Raw genomic sequence first — 26,131 nt, forward strand, 5'->3', positions numbered from 1 at the left:
ACTTCAGGTCGAAATGAAAGGACAATAGACAAAAACATGAATTCACATGAAGAAATAAGGCATACTATTAAAGATAATTACATAGGTAAAGGTAAAAGCACAAATATAGTTTTTATAATTCTTTTCTTTTCCTATCTGACTTAAAAGGCACTGTATAAAGCTATAATTGTAAAACTGTGCCGATCAACTTATAACCTATAAAAGTATAATTTGTGTGAAGTAATAGTACAAAGCAGAGGTAGCAAGAACAAAGCTACATTACAACAAGTGTTGTGTTTACTATTGAAATTAAGTTGATGTGAATGTGAATGAGGTTGGAAATTATATTAAGTTAATTGTAACTGCTAGGAAAACCACTAAGGGAAAAAGTATATGTGTATTTGTGTGTGTATGTATAAACAGACAACAAAGGTACTCAATTAGTACACTAGAAATTGTACATGTAACTCAAGAGAAGGCAACAGTAGAAGAAAAGAGGAACAAAATAGACACGAAAATTTTGAAAACAAATAACACATGGCATATAAATTCCACCTTATCATGCCAGTAATGATTGTAAATATAAATTGACTAATTATAACTTGGCTAAATATTGACTAAATATAACTTGACTAAATGTTGACTGAATATAACTTGACTAAATCCTCCAATCAAATGGCAGAAATTGGTAGAATGGATGAAAAAAATAGCCAACAATATGCGCTCTAAAATTACACACTGAAAATCAATAAGTTGAAAGTAGAAGGATGTTAAAAGATATATTATGCAAATAGTAAACAAAAGAGAGCTAGTATTACATTGATATCAAAAGCAAAGACATCCCCAAAAAAGAAAACTATGGACCAACATCTCTTATAAATACAGACGCAAAATTCTCAACAAAATACTAACAAACCAAATCTAGCAACATGTAAATTGGACTGTATACCGTTACCAAGCGTTTATTATCCTAGGGATGATTTAACATCCCTAGGATAACATCCCTAACATATCCTAGGGTTGATTTAACATTAAAAAATCAATTAGTATCAAGCATAATATCAATAAAGGACAAAAACCACATGACCGTTTTAACAGACATAGAGAAAGCATTTGATAAATACATCATCTTTTCATAATAAAGGCTTTCAAAACATAAGGACAGAAGGAAATTTCCTGAACTTGATGAAGGGCATCTACCAAACAGCAGAGTTAAGAAGACACTTGAGCAGGAAAGACTGCATGCTTTCCGTGTTAGATGAGGACAAGACAAGGATGTATTTTTACCTTTTTATTGAACTTTATATTGGGGACTCTTGCCAGGACAATCAGGCAAGGAAACCAAGTAAAAGGCATTCATATTGATAAGAAAGAAGTAAAATAACGTCTAACTGTAGATGACATGTTCTTATATAGAGAAAATCCTATGAAATCCACATAAAAAATTAGAACTAATGATCAATTTTATTTGTTCTCACCCATTTCTCCCATCTTGCACCCCCACCTCTGGCAACCACCAATCTGTTCTCTGCAGTTATAAGCTTAGCTCATTTGTTTATTTATGTATCTATTTGAGATACCACACATAAGAGAAATCATACAGTATTTTTTATTATCTGACTTATTTTACTGAGCATGATGCCCTCGTGGTCCATCTATGTTGTGGTGAATGACACGGTTTTGCTCTTTTTAATGGATAAATAATATTCCACTGTGTGTGTGTGTGTGTGTGTGTGTGTGTATGTATGTATATACCATAATTTCTTTATCTTTATTCATTGATAGCCACTTAAGTTGTTTCCATATCTTGGCTAATGCTGAAATGAGCATTATCTTTTCAAATTGCTGTTTTTGATTTCTTCAGATAAATATCCAAAAGAAAATAGAAGTACTATTGCTGGATCACAGAGTACTTCTATTTTAAAATTTTTGAGGAACCTCCATACTGTTTTCCCATAGTGGCTACACTAATTTACATTCCCACCAACAGTGTAGGGGGTTCCCTTTTCTCCACATCCTCATCAACATTTATTATTTGTAGACTTTTTGATGATGGCCAGTCTAACAGGTATGAGGTGATATCTCACTGTGGTTTTGATTTGCATTTCCCTGATAACTAATGAAACAGAACATCTTTTCATGTACTTGTTGGCCATCTATATGTCTACTGTATAGAAATGTCTACTCAGTTCCTCTGCCCAGTTTTAATTGGATTTATTTTTTTTTTTTGCTATTAAGTTATATGAGTTCTTTGTATGTCTTGGATATATATGCTTAATCAGTTTACGCAAGGTTAAAGGATACAAAATCAATATATAAAATCAACTGCATTTTTTTTTTTTTTTTTGCGGTACGCGGGCCTCTCACCGCCGTGGCCTCTCCCGCTGCAGAGAACAGGCTCCGGACGCGCAGGGTCAGCGGCCATGGCTCACGGGCCCAGCCGCTCCGCGGCATGTGGGATCTTCCCGGACCGGGGCACGAACCCGTGTCCCCTGCATCGGCAGGCGGACTCCCAACCACTGCGCCACCAGGGAAGCCCCAACTGCATTTTTATACACTAGCAATGAACAATCTGAAAATGAAATTAGGAATACAATTCCATATACAATAGCATCAAAAACAATAAAATACTGACAAATTTAACAATACTTCCAGACTTGTGCACTGAAAACTACAAAACATTTTTGAGTAAATTAAAGAAAACCTAAATAAATAGAAAGATTTCCCATGTTCATGGATTGGAACATGCCAATAAGCACATGTAAAAAATGCTCAACATCCATATTCACTAGGGAAATGCACATCAAAACTTCAATAAGACATTATTTCATACCCAGGAGAATTATTAAAATAAAAAGCAGGGCTTCCCTGGTGGCGCAGTGGTTGGGAGTCCACCTGCCGATGCAGGGGAACCGGGTTCGTGCCCCGGTCCGGGAAGATCCCACATGCCGTGGAGTGGCTGGGCCCGTGAGCCATGGCCACTGAGCCTGCACGCCCGGAGCCTGTGCTCCGCAACGGGAGAGGCCACAACAGTGAGAGGCCCGCGTACCGCCAAAAAATAAATAAAAATTTAAAAATAGAAAAAAAAAATTAAAAACATAATAACAGGTGAGGGTGAGGATACGGAGAAATGAAAATACTCATAAGTTACTGATAGACTGACTGTAAAATGATGCAGCCATTTTGCAAAGCAGTTTGGCAATTTCTCAGAATGTTAAATATATATATGGCCCAGCAATTTGACTCTTAAGTATATACTCAAGAGTAATGAAAACATATGTCCTCATAAGTTGTACACGAATGTTCACAGCTGCATTGTTGATAATACCTGCTGAATTGATGAATATAGTGCGATCTATTCCTACAATGGAATATTATTAATTCATAAAAAGGAATTAAGTATTTATATGTGCTACAACCTGGATGAAACTCTAAACATTATGAAAAGGAAAGAAGCCAATCACAAAAACCACTTATCATTGTATCAGTCTATTTATATAAAATGTCCAGGATAGGTAAATACAAAGAGACAGAAAGAAGGTGACCTCTGAGCAGCTGCAGTTCCCTAGCCAGTGAGATTTATCCATGGTGCAATTATTGCTAATTGAAAACTTTTCCAAAAGAGACAGAAGGTAGATTAGTGGTTCCCAAGAGCAGGGGGGAGGGAGGAATGGGGAGTGACTGCTAATGGATATAGGGTTTGGGCGTCGGGGTGATGAAAATACTCGAAAATTGGATAGTGATGATGGTGGCACAGCTCGGAATATTGTGAGAAACACGTGTACATTTTAATATGGTCAATTTTATGGTATATGAATTATATATCAATAAAGCATTCACTACAAAAGAAAAAAGGAAATAAATTTAAAGGAAAGAAACAATCAATTATCTTTTATCCAAAGAGCAGATCTCAGCTTCTTTGTCCAAAATTCTTAGAGAAAATGAAAAAATGATAAAAACAAGGGATAATCTCCACGGAGATTTTTAGAGGTTTATTCAACTTCCTTTACATTACTGTTTACATTAGAATGTCTTCGGCAAATTATATGAATTCATAACACTTGCTTAGCAGAGGGTAGTTAAATTAAATCTACAGTTCAAAGTATGATAGGAACATAAACCGTTAAGATAATGTTCAGATTCGGTAGATTATCTCTTCAACTTAACTGTAACAAAAGTGAAATTATTTTCACACAAAACAAAATTTATTCTCATTAACACTCTACAGCAAAAAGGAAAAGGAATAAACAATTTGACAAGTTGAAAATCAACAAACCAAAATTGCTTTAGGATGAATTGTTCTAAATGTATTCATTGTAAAAAACAAAACAAAACAAAAATTGGAATGTAACCATTTTTAGACTGTCACTTACTTCTCTTTCATGGTAAATTAGATGGAATATATTTTATAGATTCCAACTACATTTTTGAAGTTTTAAGGGAATAGTGCTTCTTTGTTCTGAAATCCCATTAAAATAGATTACTTTTGTTAATAGATGCATATTAGAGAGTGTCAATGTTCTTATTTTTCCTTACTAAACTAAAGTGTACATCGTTGCACAGTAAAAAGGAAAAAAAACAGAAGATATAAACTACAAGTAAAATTCTACCAGAATAACATCCATCTTATACTGACGCATTCTGGTACTGAATATTGAAAGGTGTTAGATAAAATCATCAAAAAGAGCAACATAAAATATTTAATAAATGATCTTCGATAATCGTCTGATATAAATAAAAGATAAACATCAATTTCATCTAGCTCATAATGCACAGTCTCTCAAAGATATATTTGTTAAACATTGTAGCTGAAAGCATATACACTTTAGAAATCAATGTGTAGGTAAAGTAATTTCTTAATTTTGTATCTTATAAAATTAATAATTTATGTTATTATCAACCATTAGGTTCCTATAAGAAAAGACAAACTCCTAGAGTGGAAACTATAAATTGTGAGAGTTTTTATTCACTTGAATATAAAGTAAGAACACGCAACCCAACCAAACAAATATCTTTATAATTCATTTCACAGGGAGTTCATTTAAATTTCATCAAATTACTGGTATTTCAATAACTGCCTCCTTATTTTTATACAGTATTTTTAAGATAAATGCAAAATCAGTGTTAACTAATTAACATTAATTTTGTGCCAAATGTTTACAAACTAAACAGGCAATCTTTCATCCTCTCAGGACCGTGGGATGCTGGCAGCATTCTTATATTCGTTTTTGAGGACCATGAAGTAGGGACTGAGTCAAGGTCTCTTTTTGACTCTACTCTGCAGCTTCCAAACATTAGTACCTATTCCCAAGAATTGTACTCCAGCTCTGGTACTGCCAAGTGTTTCTTTCGTGCAACGGAAATTATTGAGGAACCATAACTTTAGTATTAGAACTTTACATCGGAATGTAGAGTGTCGTACACTTAGGTGGCTCTTTTGGTTAAGGGTGACTGAAAAAGCAGTTCACAGTGCTTGCAGTATCTCTGATCTTCTGTAAGAGCTTGGTAAGCGTCGTTATAAAACTATTTCTAGACCTATTTGCATGGAAGGGCAGCAGTACTTGAAGGTGATGTGTACTGCAAAACCAGTCAAGCCTTCCTGATAATTTTATACCCCTTGCATTTACTGACACTATTTTGCTGGTATTTCTCCCCCAAATCTTATAATAGAAGATAAAACAAGTTTTTCAGATACATTTTGACTATCATTTTATGTCCTCAGCTAATACTGGAAAAAAAACTACAACCTTTATTATTTAATAGAACAGTGATGGTGTTGACAAAAAGGGTTAAAAGTTGGAAGTTTTATAAATTTACATTAATCTTCTCAGGTTTATTAATGAGACACATACATATTCATGTCTCAGAGGGTTAAATTACATTCCTTTGGAAGAAAACATGTATGTATAAGAGTTACATAGTATAACTAAACTATTAATTCAAGGAGACTTCATTTTGTTCATTTGTAGAAGTACAAAATGGGAAATCTACCTGCATTAATATGTCAAGATTTAGCACAGCACTTACCCTAATTCCTTGCATGTAATTCAGGACATTGGGATATTTTTTTAAAAAGCTAGCACTGAATGAGATTAACAGTTATATTTAACAACACATGGGAACATCCTTCTTTCACAGTTTTTCCATTATAGATCATATTCAGAAATACAAATAAGAACAAGCTAACACCTTTATCAATACCGCCTCAAGAAAACTTGCCTATTAGTGGCCTTATTGTGGGGAGGGATCATTATCTGGTAAATTTATCAAGGTCTAACAGGCGACTGAAGTGTGCAACTTCTACCCAGGTCTGTCAGATGGCAGCAAAAGGTCCCAGTTAATCAGTATGCACAGGGTGAACGTGCATAGATGAAAATACTCACACCCCGACAAGCAGCTCTTTTGAAGCTTGCGGTCAGACCAGCATGGGAAGAAAATGGCCAGCCTGTTTGTTAGCCAACAAAGAGAAAGCAATACCAGAGGGATGCAATACCAGAGCTGTCCACACGAACAGAACCCTCCTCCCTGCCTTTATTTTTTCTCTTGCAATCAAATGCACCCATAAAAGAGGCACGCTAGGACCCATGGGGTGTTAATTTTAAAGCCTAAATCTTAGAAACTAGTTCTAATTCCTAGCGGACACAGCTTAGGAGCCTTCGTGTACAGAGTGTGCACCTGAGAACTTTATGTCTCTTCTCTTTGTCTACAGTCATCAATCAGCTAACATCTGAAGCTGACAAGTTGTTCATAATTTTTTTTAATCCTAAGAAAAGCATTAAGAATATTTTTTTAATATATATCTGTTTTTAAATTTTATTTATTTTTTTGGTTGCATTGGGTCTTCGTTGCTGCGTGTGGGCTTTCTCTAGTTGTGGCGAGCGGGGGTTACCCTTCCTTGCGGTGCGTGAGCTTCTCATTGTAGTGGCTTCACTTGCTGTGGAACACGGGCTCTAGGTGTGTGGGCTTCAGCAGCTGTGGCTCACGGGCTCAGTAGTTGTGGCGTGTGAGCTCAGTAGTTGTGGCTCGTGGGCTCTAGGGCACAGGCTCAGTGGTTGTGGTGCATGGGCTTAGTTGCTCTGTGGCATGTGGGATCTTCCTGGACTGGGGATGAAACCCGTGTCCCCTGCATTGGCAGGTGGATTGTTAACCACTGCACCACCGGGAAGTCTCGCAGAAAGGATATTATATGTCTTATAATAGAAAACTATGTCAAAATATGTCAACATGTCAATCACAAACATACTTACTCACATTCTTAAATTTAATGAATTTAAATGGTTATCATTGCTTTTGTAGTTTGTACATACATTGGCCAGATTTAGCAAACAAAATAGGGAGACAAATTTAACTGGCATACTGTTTTTATTCTGTCGACCAGATCTACCTAAAAACTTATGAGAAAACAATATGTGTATAGTTTCTATATGACCTTAAGTAATAGGGACGTGTGATATGACCTTTAGTAATAAAAAGTGGGGGAGAAGTTAGAAAACCTGCCATACGCCACAGCAATCACCGAAACACACGCTGTCAAATTATCTACCTCATATCCTCCACCAGCCAGTTTCAAGTTGAAATGAATACAGATGAATTGCTGCTTTTTCTCTAGGCTTATCCTAGATTTTGACAGGGCCTGCACATAACAAAGCTCTTAATGGAAGCTGAAATTGTCTTCAATTATACCCAGTGTCTAAAGGTGGGTCAGCCTGGCTTTTTAAGCTCTTCAAATGTCTCTGATTTTTGTCAGGGTTACCAAATTAATAGGACTCCATGAACTTTTGTCCTTACTTAAAAGTTAAAATTTAGAGCAAAGTACTACATACAGTATGATGTTTTTTAAAGATTTCCCATGTTAGGTTTGCAGATGAACTCACAAGTCTAGGCATGAGAAGGAATTTGAAGAAAATCAAGGCTAGGATTGAAGTTGAAGTTTGTTGCAACCAAGAGGGCTGACGATGTTACGGTCTCTGATTTCAGAAATGGAGGGGGACATTTTTCATTTATGATTTATTCATTTATTTAGCAAATATTAATTAAGCATCTTCTCTTCTGTATTCTAGGCATTGGGGATGTAGCAGTGACAAACCAGGCAACTGAATCTGCCCTCATGGAGCTAACAGTCCAATGTGAGGACAGAGGCCATGTATATGCTATTTTAATTTGAATAAAAGTTCTTTTGAAATAAAAAATTTCCAATGTTTCTTTTTCACATATATGAATTATTGTATCTAAATGTATCTTATTCTGTCCATTAGTTGAGCATTCTTATTGTATCTTTTTAGTTTCATTTTGATCAGGGGATAATAAGCAGGTAAGAAACATATTCCTCTGTACACTTTTTATTTAAAATTCTGAATCTTTGTAAATAACATTGGATCAAATATATTTAACACATATTTCTTTTCCCATCCCATGCCACCCTGCCACTGAGACTCAGTGTGAAAGGAAGAAATATTTGTTATCTTTTTTCACATGTTAATAGATTTGCACTACTGGAATCCAAAATTCCTAGAGATCAAAGAGCTTTTCAATCAAAATAAACAGAATTTAGTTTGTATTTAACATAAGATTCCTCTGACATTGGTCATGGACAAGTTGTGACCCTAATTTTATTAATTCTATTACATTCTGCTTTCCTAAAATTGTCTTATCTTGGAAAAACTAAATAACATGTTTAAAACAATTAATACCACATCTTAAATTACTTACAAACTCTCTAAAATGGCAATAACCTCATATCGTAAGCTTGTAACATGTGGAGACAATTGTTGCAAAGAAGCAATTTGTTCCTGGAAGCTCCATTATCTCTGACATCTGTCATTATTATGCAGTGGCAAACTTTTCTATTTTGGGGACTCTCTCAGTCATTTTAATTAATTAAAGGAAGTGAAGAAACAAACCCTGCTAAGAGCCGAACCTATTTTTCATATGTTTAATTTTGACGATGTGAATGATTTCTATTTTCAGGGATAAGTATATGAATGTATATGCAGATTGGTCCAACCCACAACAATTATGACTATGACCCAGACTCAAGTTTACTCAGGTAAACATTGATGATCCTCTTCTTCAAGGAGCTCATTAGTCTACAGTGGGGAAAGATGTAAATTCACATCCAAATAACGTGGAAATTGCAATGATATTAACGCAGAATACTACAGAAGTAAAGAGGGATCACTGCAAAGGTAGTGGCCAACAGTTGTTATGTGCACTGTCTAAGTACTTTAGATGTATTCACTTTAATTCTTATAACCACCCAGTGAGCTGGGTACTATTATTATCTTCATTTTACCGTTGCAGAAATCGAATCACAGGATTTTATTGTTGTTTGTTTGTTTTAAAGTAATCTGTTCAAGGCCTCCCATTTGGTAAGTGGCATAGCCTGACATGGGAGGTTTCAAGGAAAGCAGCCTGAAGAAACAGTATTAGTCTTAAAAGATTAGTTAGAATAAGGGACACAGAAACAAGGAAAGTGTAATGGAGATACATTTTAGGTAGAGAAAACAGGACTTAAAACAGTACACGGGTAATAAATATATGCTGTGTGCTATTTACAATAGCCAGAACATGGAAGCAACCTAAATGTCCATCAACAGAGGAATGGATAAAGAAGATGTGGTACATACATACAATGGAATATTACTCAGCCATAAAAGAGAACAAAATAATCCCATTTGCAGCAACAAATATGGACCTAGAGATTGTCATACTGAGTGAACTAAGACAGAGGAAGACAAATATCATATGATATCACTTATATGTGGAATCTAAAAAAAAAAAAGGTGCAAATGAACTTATTTACAAAACAGGATTCACAGATGTAGAAAACAAGCTTATGGTTACCAGAGGATAAGGGTGGGGGTGGTGGATAAATTGGGAGATTGGGACTGACATATACACACTACTATACAGAAAATAGATAACTAATAAGAACCTGCTGTACAGGGAACTCTACTCTATACTCTGTAATGGTCTACATGGGAAAAGAATCTATAAAAAAGAGTAGATATATGTATATGTATAACTGATTCACTTTGCTGTACACCTGAAACTAACACAACATTATAAATCAACTATACTCCAATAAAATTTTTTTAAAAGGCTCTGTGGGGGTGCTTCCCTGGTGGCGCATTGGTTAAGAATCCACCTGCCAGTGTAGGAGACACAGATTCGAGCCCTGGTCCGGGAAGATCCCACATGCTGCAGAGCAACTAAGCCCGTCTGCCACAACTACTAAGCCTGTGCTCGAGAGCCCATGAGCCGCAACTACTGAAGCCCAGGTGCCTAGAGCCCATGCTCCCAACAAGAGAAGCCACCAGTGAGAAGCCTGCGCACCACAACGAAGAGTAGCCCCCGCCTGCCACAACCAGAGAAAAGCCCGTGTGCAGCAACGAAGACCCAATGCAGTCAAAAATAAAAATAAAATAAAATTTTAAAAAAAGGCTCTGTGGATGGAATACGTGCAATCTTCGTTTTGCAATGGCAAAATCTGGAAGGTGGAATTCAGAGAAGATGAGTAGAGCACTCATGAACTCAGGGCCTCTTAAGGAAGAGTGGACTCTGATTGGCACATTGGGGGCGGGGCCTCCAGAAAGTAAAGAAGAGTTTTAAAAAGAGGTGGTTGGGGCAGTTTTGCTGGTTATAAAGATCATTTTGATAATGGATGATGGATTTGAGAGGGACGAAGCTGGAGGCAGAGCAACAAGTCAGAAGGGCATTTCAGTGAGTGAATTACAGCTACTTTGAATGGAATTAGAAGAGAGGATGGTTTGAAAAGTACTCAGGAGGCACACTGGGCAAGATCTGCTCCTTGACTGGATGTGAGATGTGGGCAAGAAAGAGACTTCACAGGGATAATTCTCAACGATTTAGAAGAGTTTGGATGAACAATGATGTCATAAACTGAGAAGGAAGAGAGAATTAAAGTTGGGAGAGTTTAAACACATTGAGTTTGAAACACCTGTGGGTCACTGAGGCCCAGAGGTCCAGTAGTTTTCTGAATATTCAGGTCAGGAAACCAAGCAGGACCCATGGGGCTCCTGGGCACAGAAGCATTTCTGTCCCCTGTTTCTTATGTCTAGGGAATAGACCCCAGCCTCCATGACCTTCCCTGAGTTCCAAAGGGCAGATTCGAATGGTTGCTGATCAGGGAAGGGAGGGGATACAGAGACAAGGGAGGAGCTGTCAAGACACAATAGTGCAGCCTTGGGGCAGGTCCTGGTTCCCCCCAAAGGGTACACGTAACAATATCTTTAAGCTCTTTTTTAACATCTTTATTGGCGTATAATTGCTTTAAATGGTGTGTTAGTTTCTGCTTTATAACAAAGTGAATCAGCTATACACATACATATAACCCCATATCCCCTCCCTCTTGCATCTCCCTCCCAGCCCTCCCTATCCCAGCCCTCTAGGCGATCACAAAGCACCGAGCTAATCTCCCTGTGCTATGCGGCTGCTTCCCACAGCTATCTACCTTACGTTTGATAGTGTATATATGTCCATGCCACTCTCTCGCTTTGTCACAGCTTACCCTTCCCCCTCCCCATATCCTCAAGTCCATTCTCTAGTAGGTCTCTGTCTTTATTCCTGTCTTACCCCTAGGTTCTTCATGACATTTTTTTTCTTAAATTCCATATATATGTGTTAGCATACAGTATTTGTCTTTCTCTTTCTGACTTACTTCACTCTGTATGACAGTCTCTAGGTCCACCCACCTCACTACAAATAACTCACTATCGTTTCCTTTTTATGGCTGAGTAGTATTCCATTGTATATATGTGCCACATCTTCTTTATCCATTCATGTCGATGGACACTTAGGTTGCTTCCATGTCCTGGCTATTGTAAATAGAGCTGCAATGAACATTGTGGTACATGACTCTCTTTGAATTATGGTCTTCTCAGGGTATATGCCCAGTAGTGGGATTGCTGGGTCGTATGGTAGTTCTACTTTTAGTTTTTTAAGGAACCTCCATACTGTTCTCCATAGTGGCTGTATCAATTTACATTCCCACCAACAGTGCAAGCGGGTTCACTTTTCTCCACACCCTCTCCAGCATTTATTGCTTGTAGATTTTTTGATGATGGTCATTCTGACCGGTGTGAGGTGATACCTCGTTGTAGTTTTGATTTGCATTTCTCTAATGATTAGTGATGGTGAGCATCCTTTCATGTGTTTGTTGGCACTCTGTATATCTTCTTTGGAGAAATGTTTATTTAGGTCTTCTGCCCAGTTTTGGATTGGGTTGTTTTTTTGATATTGAGCTGCATGAGCTGCTTGTAAATTTTGGAGATTAATCCTTTGTCAGTTGCTTCGTTTGCAAATATCTTCTCCCATTCTGAGGATTGTCTTTTCATCTTGTTTATATTTTCCTTTGCTGTGCAAAAGCTTTTAAGTTTCATTAAGTCCCATTTGTTTATTTTTGTTTTTATTTCCATTTCTCTAGGAGGTGGGTCAAAAAGGATCTTGCTGTGATTTATGTCATAGAGTGTTCTGCCTATATTTTACTCTAAGAGTTTTATAGTGTCTGGCCTTACATTTAGGTCTTTAATCCATTTTCAGTTTATTTTTGTGTATGGTGTTAGGGAGTGTTCTAATTTCATTCTTTTACGTGTAGCTATCCAGTTTTCCCAGCACCACTTATTGAAGAAGTTGTCTTTTTTCCATTGCATATTCTTGCCTCCTTTATCAAAGATAAGGTGACCATATGTGCGTGGGTTTATCTCTGGGCTTTCTATCCTGTTCCATTGATCTATCTTTCTGTTTTTGTGCCAGTACCATACTGTCTTGATTACTGTAGCTTTGTAGTATAGTCTGAAGTCAGGGAGTCTGATTCCTCCAGCTCCGTTTTTCATTCTCAAGATTGCCTTGGCTATTCAGGGTCTTTTGTGTTTCCACACAAATTGTGGAAATTTTTGTTGTAGTTCTGTGAAAAATGCCATTGGTAGTTTGACAGGGATTGCACTGAATCTGTAGGTTGCTTTTGGTAGTATAGACATTTTCACAATGTTGATTCTTCCAATCCAAGAACATGGTATGTCTCTCCACCTGTTTGTATCATCTTTAATTTTTTTCATCAGTGTCTTAGAGTTTTCTGCATACAGGTCTTTTGCCTCCTTGTGTAGGTTTATTCCTAGGTATTTTATTCTTTTTGTTGCAATGGTAAATGGGAGTGTTTCCTTAATTTCTCTTTCAGATTTTTCATCATTAGTGTATAGGAATGCAAGAGATTTCTGTGCATTAATTTTGTATCCTGCTACTTTACCAAATTCATTGATTGGCTCTACTAGTTTTCTGGTAGCATCGTTAGGATTCTCTACGTATAGTACCATGTCATCTGCAAACAGTGACAGCTTTATTACTTCTTTTCCGATTTGGATTCCTTTAAGCTCTTTATAGAATTAAAACCCCCAACAAATGGAAGATGTTAGCATTCTTCATTCCAGATTAAAGGAACCAGAGAAGATCTTCAAGAAGGCCATGTGAGGCCAGATTAAAGGAACCACAGAACCTCATCAGAACACCTGAGACCAGATTAAAGGAGTGCAGGCCCTGCACACAGCCTAATCTTATCAGCAACTCCACCCTTCAACTTGCTATAAAACTCATCAAATCCTCCTGGGTTGGGAAGTATAGTTTTTGAGGGCACAAGCCTGCTGTATCCCCCTTTACCTGGCAAAGCAATAAAGCTCTTCTTCTCTACTTCATCCAGAACCCTGTCTCAGAGAGTCAATTTGGGACTAGTACACAGAGGCCAAGCTTTTGGCATCAGAAGCAAGAGAAGAGTTTACCTGTATAGAAAGTGGGAACAGATCACTCAAGCTTAGTGCACACAATGGCATGAGCTGTGGGTGGTGAGTAGGGCCCTGAGGATCACCAAAGTTCAAGGAGAAAGTTGAGCAAGGGACATCCACGAAAAATCCTGAGAAAGAATGACTGTAAAAGCAACCCCCATATAAGAAAGAGGAGGTATACAAAGAATATCAAATGAAGCAGAGAGGTCCGACTTTAAATTACTAGTACATGATTGAATTAAACGAATGTATTTTCTTCCCTAAGTAAAGTTATTTATTTAATCAAATTTTAAAATATTTATTTACTTAAAGTATTCAATTAGTTATTCAATTCTCATATATGGAGCTCAATGGATTCTGCAATACTCAGAATTACAATTTTCAGTGGTAGTTGTATAGCTTCAAAATCCTCTTGATGAAATCATAGGGATACCAGAGGCCCCTTAAGACAGTGCGTTTGTCCTCTGTCGAGGTTTAGGGACTCTTCCCACCACTGTGTTGCAACTATTCTGTGTGTCCAGTTTTAAAGGAAACAATTACTTGCTTAATATTTTTTTAATAACCTATAAAGCATAGATACTAATTCTGTACTCAAAATTCTTTGAGATAGATTTAGAAGTCATCTAGTTCAATTCCAGCCTTTTATAGCAAAAACAATAATAGCCTAAATTGAATAAGTGCTTACTTTGTACCCATCGAAGTTCTAATTGCCTTATAGGCAGAAACCCAATTTCCCAACATGTATGGGACAAGTGAGATAAACAGCTTGTTCATGGTGACAACATCAGTAAAGGTAAAGCCACGATTCACACCTACAGTGATGCCCAAATCACCTACTTAGCCGCCCACTCTCGTGGCAGAGGAAGGTAGGAGGCGGCACTGGCTGATATGACTAGTTGGTTATCAGAGTGCAGCGTAGCCCAGGGCCCTTCCTCAGACGGGAGGCCCTGTCGTCTGCCCCTTCTGACTCATTGTTGATAACATAAGAGGAGTAACCACATTTTCAGACACTGAAATGAATGGGAGATGCTAATACTACTCACCAAGCACTGTCTTGGCAAAAGCTTATCCTGGGTTCAATGTTTAGGCCAAGTATGGAACCCTAACCCATAAGCATCCCTCAGTTCCAGCGGGGATGAAGCCCAGCATTCAGGGGAGGCACTGTGGCAGCTTTCTCACCGGGCGCTTTAGATTTCAGCTCCCTTGCAGATGTTCCCTGATCCTCAAAGGGACAGTGGCTGAAGGAATTTCAAACGACCATTTGCTCTATCTGTTACTAGTGACGTCCTGTAATTGACATCTCTCACCAGAAAAGCCTTCACCATACTGAATCATCAGAAGCTCTCAACCTACAGTGCCAAGGGATTTGAATTTACCATAAAATATTAACTAGTCTGTAGTAAAGACTAAGAGCTTTCCCTAAAATTACCAAAATAGATAACCCTTTTGAATTCTGAAAGAGGCTAAAAACACATTTTAGAGATATTAAGTGGCCAGTATTCCTAAAACTTGAAACATATGTTTGACATGAGACATGCATTTGCTGAATTATTCTACACACTATCCTTAATCAACAGGTGTCAAAACATGAAACCACAGAGTACGTTCATTCCTTTCAATTACAAGGAGAGAGAGAGGAAGAAAATTAGGAAACGAGCTGAAGATACTGAATGCAAACTTCTATTCAGGGCTTGAAAGTAATTGCCTCTGGCCTGCAGAAGAGTTCAGTCTTTGATACCTGGATTTGAGCTGAATAATTACACATAGTAGATTTGCCTTGGGGACGACAGTCTGACATGAAGGAACTACATCTTAACCGAAAGTATCCATTGCTATTCTCTTTCAAGTTCTACCAACTAGTAATATCTTACAATTTTTACCAAGAGCAGTGCAATCATTGGCAGTTCTGAAATAGGTTATACAGTCAAGTGCGATAGTATTGTGATTTAAGTCCCCTCCTTTTCCTAAGTGGTGTCTACTTCGTGGCTCCCCTGTACTTGATGATTCAATTTTAGGAATCAATCCTCAGTTCCCTGATCCCTAGTAAGTGTCGCCTTATTAGACTTGGCAATAAAGCTGCTCATTTAGGAGGAGCAAGACATCTGCACCCTAGAAATTAGAAGAATCGGCATCGGCTCCTTTGATTTTTTGACTAACTATACAGTTTTAACTATACTGTGTACTTTTGAAATGTGTCATATCTCTGCAGATGAATATGTAGTTCCCAGGATACCATTCGGCTAAAATTAAGGTAGTCATCATAAAGTGTACCTTATGTATTAGTACCACTTGCCAGTTATGAGAAAGTGTTCCTGCAGGAAGAAAGTATACACCTAAGAATACATCACTGATGCGCTTATAGCTTTTAGTATCTCCTATTAAGCTGACTGTCCGCTATGCAGAAGCTACAGATATTTAAATGAAGATCCGGTTTATACGTCCCTGAATCTTTGTCCATCACAATGACTTCTCCTTTTGATTCATAAATCCTTGTGCAATGAGGGACCTATGGGAATTTATAAGACAACCATGTCGCCTATGGTCTTAGGTAAGCTGTCAGGACTGCCAAGCCATTTGGGTCTCTTCAGGGCTTCATACTGATGTATAGGGTAAAGGAAAACGCAAAGATTACGGCCAGCAAAAATATGTCCAGGGATTCCCAGGAGCTTATGGTACAACCAAGAGTCATCTTACTAGGGCATCTTGGGCTCAGTCCAGCTTCTATTTCCATGGAGACACCTCCACTCGTGTATGTTTCACCTTTCACAGAGAAGCGTGACAAAGTGGTTTAGTAGGTGAGCATGCACGTAGGCTGCCTGGTGTCATGCGATCTGGGGTAACTCCAGATGATTATAAGAGTGGTCTGGGAAAGCTATCTGCTGCACCTGGGAGCCAAGGGACAGCTTGGTCCATTCGGTCTCAGGAGATATTATATTACGGTCACTCCTGGGGGTGGGGAGGAAGTCCCAGGTCTAAGAGAATCTGAGCTTGGAAGTCATACCCGCCTGGGGATGATGTCTGACTGAAATGTAACAAACTTGCACTGACTCCTAGTGCTTCACGCCACTATGGGTATTACTATGAGCATTACTATTATCCAGAAGTGTTACTTAAAAAGCACTGATGCAATTACTTTAAAAATTTTGCAAAGATCAAAAACAAGTGCACTGAACTTTGGGACCTGAAATGTGCCTTTTTATAGATACAGACACTGTATTTATCTGACTCCAGTCTTGGGAAGTTATTTCCTTCATCATCATTTCATGAAGATTATTCATGGTTAAAAGGTAAATTTTGTAACTTCTCCAAGCACGTGGCAATCGTTTAGACCTTCAAGCACGAACTTATATGAAGTGGTCATGGATTTTCCTGCTATCTCCTCTCTATAGTGAGCGACGTGTTTTTCCTAACCTTTCAGTTTAGAGAGTTTTTTTTTTTTTTTGAAAGTGAAAAAAAATAGTGACATTGTGTCTTGTTGTTTCTGAAATCTAGGGTCACATCAATCCTTTCTAAGGTCTCCAGGCCTGAACTGGCAGAGCTGAGACTTGGATTCGAGACTCTAACACATAGGTTGTTAACTGCTCGCAGTATTTGTACCTGTTCCATGAGTCCATAATTTTATAACAGTACTATAAAATAAACAAATATCTTCTTTTCTTCATAGAGCCTTTATTTTCTAAGAAGCAGTGCTTAAACTGAGCAAAACTAGAGGAAAATAAATGTACCCAACCTGAAAAAAATCAATGGCTTAAATTTTACTTTAAACCCTAAGTGTATCTCCGTTAGGTTGGAGGTGGCCTTAATGTATCCTGCAGAAACATGCAAAACTCAAAATGATAAGTTACGGCGCTTAAGTTTATTCAAGACATAAAATTAAGCTTCCCTTGTCGCTGTCCCCCTACAATGTTGGGGTCAGTGTTTTCTGAGCTATGAGGCACCTACTAGTTTCCCAAGTGGTTTGTAAACATAAATATATTCCACTTAGTTTTAGTAGATAAGACAAAAAAATAAAAAATAAAGGGAAAATCAACGATGTGCATCTAATGCGTATCCAATGTTAGATATTTGCCCAGTCACCCCTACCCCTTCACCCCCAGCCCAGCTGCTCTGTCCCAGAAAGACTCTCATTTTCTGGGGACATTTTACACAAGAGTGGCCCCGGCGATCTCAGAAGTGTCTTGGTTTCTGTGAAGTGAGGCTGCCTAAATCTGGAACAATATATCCAGAGTAAAGACAGACTCAGATGATCTACAAGAGGACAGCCTAAAATCCATTCACTTACCTCAATAAATTCTACTTTGAATCAGCCTGGGAAGCCACATGAAACATGTCTAACTATGTTTTATGCCCTATTTCATCACTTTGTGAGCCTTTCAGCATGTTAGAAACACTCTTCTCTCCAGGAGGAAAGCCCTGATTGGCCCCCTGCAGGGCTAAAAGGCCATTTGGACACTGAGATTTGTGTGCTCAAGTCATTACTTTGCTCATGAATTCTTCATTCTACTATGTGTGTGTACACAGTGAAATGATGGTTTCTATTACGACCCTGCTCCTAAGGTGAGAAAATGGGTAATAAATTAGATTCAATTATCTAGAGTGTCTATGTAACTGTAGTACAGTTTTATCAAACTGAAGATAGTATCAGAATGGTTCTAGCTTCTCAGAATTAGATGTCTGAGAAAACTACAGAGGAGAGGAACCCTGAATGCCTAAGCAGAAAAACCATCCATTTGAGGTTAATCTAGCATTTATCTCAGCATATAAAGTTGACCTAGTGTGTGACCTAGGATGTCACCTCCCTGAGCCTCTATTTATTCATTTATAAAAGGGTACAAATGCGCCAGGTCACCTGCAATTTCCTTCATCTCAAAGATCTTACCAGTCTAATGTGGAATTGTTCCTCAGTTGACATAAAAGACAATTCTTATCAGGAGAATTTTGTTAAAATGTGTTTTATCAAGACAGATGCCCTTGATGTTTAAAACTTGTCGGCTTATCAAAAACCCTGACTGATGAGAGACTGATCATTTTCTAAGGAACTGTTATAATTCAAGATAAAGGAAGAAATATTTGTGTTTTTTTTTCATTGTGTCAATGCAGTGATTTTTTTAAAAAATTAAGAGCAGGTGGATCCTTAGGCACCAAAAAAGGATTGTTTGAAATACAAACCATTTTATTCTTAAAGCTCACCAGCTGAGGTTTGCTGACAAGAGAAATCCTCATACAACATCACCTTTTATTTCATCAGAGGAAGTCATCCCTACCCAAGATCTGAAGCCCCAGATCCACAAAATGGTTTCATATGAGTGACAATCCTACTCAAAACAGCTGTCTGCGAGGAAAATAAATGGGATTTAATCTGCCATAAAATGAACGGCACAATTTATTTTTCTTGAGGAAGTCATGCCTTGTGACATTGGTGAGCTGTAACGGTTTTGCTTTGAAAAGAAGCATCCCCTTCTTCTATGCCAAACCCATATGAATTCATCCATGTGGAGTTTTCATCCAGAAAAAGCAACTGGAAAGCCAGATGGGCTTACCCACCACCTGAGGATGGGAGCTGCCCTCCCCTATCTTTAAAAGGACTGATTTAAAACATGAGCCCTAAATAATTATTCAATTCAGAGAGAGGTTTTAAGATGGTTGGTTATTAAGGTTGAAATATATGAAATGATCAGCCAGCCATTAATGTTCTACAAAAAATGACAATTTCATATGCCTCAAGCTAATATTTAAAGAGAACAGAACTGTAAAATAGCAAAATGCTAGTTAAAAAAATGACAATTAGATGAGATTTATCATTTCTTCAAAATGAAAATATTTTTTAAAAACTTAAAAGCAACTAATAGAGGAAATATAAATACTTACAACCCCTAAATTGACAACATTTCCTGTGTGGGCATTTTTAAAGACCTCACAGGAATTAACAGTATTTTAAATGTATCTCATTCATTCAAGTACACAAAATATTTTTTAAATGATAAAGAAAAAGAAAGCGGTCACAAAATTTTTCAACTGTGAAATATGCTTTAATATTATATATGATACCTAACTACAGCCCAACTAGACAACAGAACTTAAGTGTACCTCTTCATTCTATTTTCCAAGATACTTATTTTTGTGTTCAAAATTCATCCAGAACTGGTCCATTCCAACACTCTAGTCTCAAATTCTACGTTAGAACATTTTTAAAACAGTTTCTAACACCACATAAAAATGTCTATTTGTGTGGAAGTTTCAGCACATGTATCTTTATTCAATCAAATATAAATTTTACTGAAATTGAACTGAAACAAATAAATTTCATCAAATTTGATATATTAGGACTTTATTGAGAAGACAGAGGATATAATCCCCAAAATTCTGAACCTTCCAGTGCCAGTCTTATAGAGGCTAATTCCTAAAACAATTCATCAAGAAAAACATATACCTTTACAGAATCTGAAGACCTTTTATCCTAATCTGCAAAAAAAGGATCTACTTAAAATAGGCTGTTTCTACCAGAATAAAGAAAGCGTTCCAGTGGTATTCATGAGGATCGTGACCCTCGCGACTGTGTGTAACGCTCAGGAACAATCCTGAAAACTGCAGGGAGTATGCACATTTGCTCTACAGAAGAAAAAGGAGAAAGCAAAATGCTGGTCTAAACATTACGGCAAATATCAGGCTCAGCAAGGACACATAACTCGTTATTTTGTCAGATACGGTCCTTTGTTTACACAGACATTTACAACACGTGAGACCGGAGTTTTCGTTTAAAAGTAAGAAGGAGAGAAATCCCAGGAGTGCTTTGCCTTCCGAGACAGCTTCTATTCAAAGCATATTATGCCACTGATGAGTAGGATTCATAGTTTACAAACACATAAAGACATTTTTATGAGTTGATTTTGTGTTTTGGAACTTGCAGAATGTACGCTTCATAAATTGTCTTCCCTATTTTCCTCTGACTTTGAGAACATATATAACTGTTCTACGTTCATATTTACGACTCTATGCCCTGGACTCCCTTCGGCGGCAGACACAAAAATAATTGCGAAAACAGAACAGTTTTATTAAAACTGTACATTTCATCCTTATGCGGCATGATAGGCAAATTTATCAACAGAAATCAATCAGCTTTCTTTCACTTCTATAGCAGGTGATGATAAATTTCTAAAAGTGTACAGTTGAATTTTATAATATTTTCTTAGCTCCTGTTACTTATCAGTATTTAATATTGTATTTTGATTTTAAAATGCAATTATCCTTACAACTAGAAATCTGAATAATAAATCTAAGCAATTCCAAGATTCACTTAGAGTGACCGGCGCGCAATAAATCTGAGACATAAAAATGGCTTGTCTTACGGTCTAGGGGCCTGACGGAAAACCAGCACAAAGGCATTTCCGTTGACCGTCACCTCTGAATCTTTATATGCACTTTAGTGTTAGTATTTTATCATTTAAGATAGAAATGCACTACCATTCTTCATCTATTTTACAACCTTTTCACACCAATGGTAGCTTCCAGCTTTGAACAGTTGTAAAACTTGTGCCAACTGATTTGTCTGGTTATGGAAACTTCCCTTAATGGTATACTTGGAGACTATCTGAGTAAAGTAGAACCTGGAATTCAAGACTCATCATTACCACCTGTGAAATGACTTAAAATATTCTCAGTATTTTAAAGATTTATAAACAATTTATCTATGTGAAGAGTCTAAGATTTTGATGGTAATATGGACCTTTAAAGAAATCGTGTGTGTGTATGTATACACATACATGTGATTTCTGAATTTGGCACGAAAATTATTAAATGATTTCAAAGCAAATTAGATCTACAAAATATTGGAAGGCCATTTGTATAACAAAGAAGGAAAATTGGCAAAGGAGGAGTAACAGCAGTAACCTGAAATTCAACATAAAATGCTACAAAATGAGTTCATGAGAAGGCACAGTAAATGTCTATAAACTTGTGAAAATGCCAACATTTATCAACGAAATGTTATCACAAATGTCACATAAAATAACGTAGAGGTAATACTATCGAATTCCCATCCCAAATTTCCCCTTGCAGATTTATAAATCCAATATCAATTAAATGCTAAATGATAAGAGTAGAAAAATGTACGTCAAAATTATATGAATAAGACACAGGAGATTTTTGAAATTAAGCTATTTATGCATTTATATTACTCACTGAAGCTCCAACCCCAATTCTGAGACACATGACAATTATTCTGAAACCCTGATTTGCATAAAAATGACACATAGGTTTTGTTGAAGTGAAGATTCTGATATATCTGGATGGAGCCTGACAGTCTGCATGACTGGTAAGCCTCAATGTGATGCTGACGTTGCTGATCTATGGACCACACTTTGAGTAGCGAGGATCTATGCTCTCTGAGGAAGAGTAAACTAGATTTCTTTAAAGTGGCTGATTTTGCTAGATCGGAAGGATAGTTTAAAGTTTGTGATTTTCCCTCTAACTAGAACATGGAGAATAATAGGTCTTTGTGAAACTCTAACACTCAGCTCCCTACTTTCGCTGTCCAGGAAGTTTGAAACAAGCAGGGGCGAGAGTGAGTTAGTGTGCATGCGTGTGTACATACACATCCAGGGCACAATAGTGCCCTCACACCTGCATTAAGGGAAGTGTATCAGCAACTCTCCTGTGAGTTCCCTCGGTTTAAACTTGAATTCCTCTAAGCACACAAACTTTAGAGAACTGTCAGGTTCAAATCTGCCCTGCCTCTGAGGCTAAGCCCCAGCTTAGTTCACACATTTCAACATTTTCCGTGTGGATGCCGTGAAGGTTGCGTGGAATTTGGAGATAAGCCCAGGATTAGTCCTGCTTTAAAGTCATCATGAAGTCTTGTTAGAAGCCTCAAGTTAAGTTGTTAAATGTATTTCTGAGAGCTTACTGAAAAAAATATATATATATTCACTAACTTTGGTAAACGTCAGATAGCAAAAACATGGTGTTGGTTTTGAAATTTTACCTGTAGGCCTGCACCTTCCTGTTTTTATAGACAGTAGGCTTATGTTCTGAGGCTAAAACAACACTCTGTTTACCAAGCTCATTTCAGGAAGAATATCTAAACTGAGAAGTACTGGGATGTTCATTTTTTAAAAGCATTTTGATAACTGGGTCAGCTGGGTAAATTCAAGCTGATTTTTAGAAAGCACTTTGCACTGATTTTATAATTCGAAAATACTTTAGTATTTTTTTCTCTATTGCTATGAAACCAATTGTGCAGAATTCACCAATCATAGAACGATTACATTTTTTGGAACTATGAATTCCAAGCGATATTACACTTATGCTATTAACATGGCTAACATGTTGGCTTTCCTTTTCTTTTTTTTTTTCATGTGTAGCTATTCTACTGACCTGGAAGACATAAAATATAAAGCAGTAATGTTTGATTAAATCTTGTCAAAATTTTATTGCCTTTAGCCAAAGGACATCAGAGAATATTCAAAAGAGCTATAGTGCAAAGGTATTAAAATGCATACTGAACAGACTTGGAACTAGAATATATTTCTGAAAATAAATATGAAGTGTAACATTTCAGAAATAATTTCCTGAAGGAGGCCAAAAAAATCCCCTATATTTTCTTGTACTTTAAAATTTGTCTAGCCTACTTAACTTGATTTTTAAAGAACCGGTGGAAAATACTCCGATTTCTGGGTTGTCCAAAAGTAAAAAAAAAAAAAAAAGCATAAAGTATAATAGCTTTTAATAGCATGGCTATGCATCATATCTGACTAAAAAGCAGAGAAAACGTCTTTGTCTTAGAGGCCCTGTAAACAAGAGATGCCTGGAAATATCTTCCTTCTCTTACAATAGTAAAAACAATCCTGAAAGGAATTTTTGATAAACATTAAGGTCACTGACATAATTTAGGGAGGTGACATGTTCTATTTACCCTCCTTTTGTTGAAACTCTAAAATTTCATTTTTCTTCAGTACCCGTATAAACTACCTGCTTATTAGTAAAACTGGAGATTTAAAAAAAAAAATGTTAAGGCAGTCCTAATTTTTCCAACATGTCATAAATGACCACAATTCGTCTTCATATGCCTTCTATGAAGGCATGACTTCTAAATAACTTCTGTTGCAACTGGGGTTGTGGGGGCGACGTGGTAGGTGATAGGTAGATGGGTAGATGATGGATGGATGGATGGACACATAGAAAGAGGACTGACTGATTCAATTTTGTGAATAAGATTTCATTAAATTGAGAGGATCTCCTCACAAAAGTATGTAGAATATTGATGTTGTGTTTCCGGACAGTATTTGGGGAGGAGTGGTCAGAAGTTGAGAGCAGTTGCTCTCCTGTGGAGCAGAGTTCCTTCAGCCATCAAAGTAGGTCTTCATCACAACCTCCCGGGAGGAGGTACTTAGATAACTAATGAGTTACTTATCCCCATTTTGATAAGGAATTTGAGACACCGCGAGGTTAATTTACCCAAAGTCATACAGTTCATAGTTGGTATCAGGATTCTAACCTGTGTTTACCATGTTGATTTTCTAGATTTCTCACAATTCAGAAAGCAGGAGTGATGCTTTTAGGTTCACCTAAACCCTAATATTTTATCAGAAGAGATTCTGTAATCTGAAACAAAAATTTGAAAGCAGGGCTTCTCTTATTCCATGCACCTTTAGAATTATGGTATATTCTAAAAGATTTGTGGAAGTATTTTTATCACATGTCTTTCAACGTTTAGTCTTACACTATCGTCAGGCTAGTAAAATGAAAAGCAATATTCAAAAAGCTTTCCCGTTTGAAAGTTTAATGATCATAAAATACGACTTTCAACTTGATAGTTCACAGGAATAGAGTAACTAAAGGAAAGATTTACGGAAGCATTAAAATAATGATTATCCTTAAAAATGTCCCGCAGGAAAGTCAAAATCACCATTACTCTCCCAACCAATCCTTTTTGTGTTGCTTCATGTCACTAACAGCAATGACATGGGCCATGCAGAACACACTTCCTTCCTGGGTAACATTCTAAGCAGAAGGGACAGTCTATCAAAGTCACTACTATACAGAGATGACAATGATTTAAAGTCAAGACAAAAGGAGACGCCACTATTTTCTCCCTCTTTAAAGACTTTCAGCTGAAAAATACCTTTGAGAAATATCCAGCAGAAACTCTACAAACCACAGTGTACTGCTACCAAGTGTCTCCTACTTTATTACCCCCAGGTCAAAATTCTGCTGTAGGAAATAGTTTACCAAGACAAAGTTAATTATGTAGAAAATTGTCCACAGATACACTGTCTTATTTCTCTTGGTACCAGTCAATCAAAAAATGCCATTTATTTGGTGATGTGCGGCCCCAGATCTTTATCCCCTTTTTCATTCTTTTATTTAAAAGCACAGTTTTAGCTTTAACACATGAAATGCCTATTTTTAGCCTGAGGTGGTAATGACTGCTTTGAAATAAGTAGCCTCAATTAGAATAAAAATTGATTTAAATTAATTTTAATTATTTAAATCAAATTAATTTAAATTAAATTAATTTTAAGTAATACATTTAATTTAGGTACTTATTAGATACTGATTTAGATACTTATTGAACACACAACTATAGAAGCAATGCAAGGCAAAAACTACTTTGAAATCAACCTAAATTACCAAGTTCGTAGTTTACTATTTTAATAGAACAATAGACAACCTTTTTTTTGGCCTACGAACTTCAACACATATGAATTATCGGCAAACCCTGAATCAGTTTTTGAAGCGAATCATTGCAGACAAAAATGCTAAAGGAAACTCAAAGCTAACACACCAAGCAGTTTTACTTCTACAGAATTTTTAAGTACTACGAAGAAAATGTTTCTGTTGCAAATGAGATTTCCAAAACCTCAATTAATCCATAGGATCTCAAGACGCATGTCCTTGAAGGCATAAGAATAACACGCAAACTCGTTTCCTGCCGCTCTTTCTTACACACGTACAGTACAGTTAAACAGAGCTCCTTCATGCAAGGAAACAGAAGGTAGATGAATATCTTTAGAAGAGGTTTCCGCCTCTCCACTCACACCAGCCAAGAAGAATTTTACTTTCCCCTATTTAGAGTGAATATGATTTATCAAGTCCTAATCTCAAGAAACTTTCTATAATCTTATTCCCCTGACTTATAAACCAAACTGTGTTCATGAGAATAGTAAGAAAAAAAAAAAAAGAGTAGAACTGTGTCAAATTTTCTAATACACCACATTCCAGGCCTTTCTGCTGTTATTATTGTTCAGATGTGATAAAATAGCTAAAATTGCCAAGTAAAAATATTTATTTGTGTTACTTATAATTTCCAGTATTTATGAAGTAACACAAGCACAGCCTGGAGAATGTATCACACTGGTAAA

The 26,131-nt window shown here is 36.9% G+C and overlaps 1 protein-coding gene across 1 annotated transcript in view; it reads right to left on the reverse strand.

Moving 5' to 3' along the window:
- The window catches only part of GALNTL6 (polypeptide N-acetylgalactosaminyltransferase like 6), a 1,149,397-nt gene that overhangs the window by 604,752 nt on the left and 518,514 nt on the right, over nucleotides 1–26,131 (reverse strand). The gene's annotated exons all lie outside the window — the stretch shown is intronic.

Source organism: Lagenorhynchus albirostris, chromosome 7 (assembly GCF_949774975.1).
Source record: "Lagenorhynchus albirostris chromosome 7, mLagAlb1.1, whole genome shotgun sequence".
In the NCBI taxonomy this organism is placed as follows: Eukaryota; Metazoa; Chordata; class Mammalia; order Artiodactyla; family Delphinidae; genus Lagenorhynchus; species Lagenorhynchus albirostris.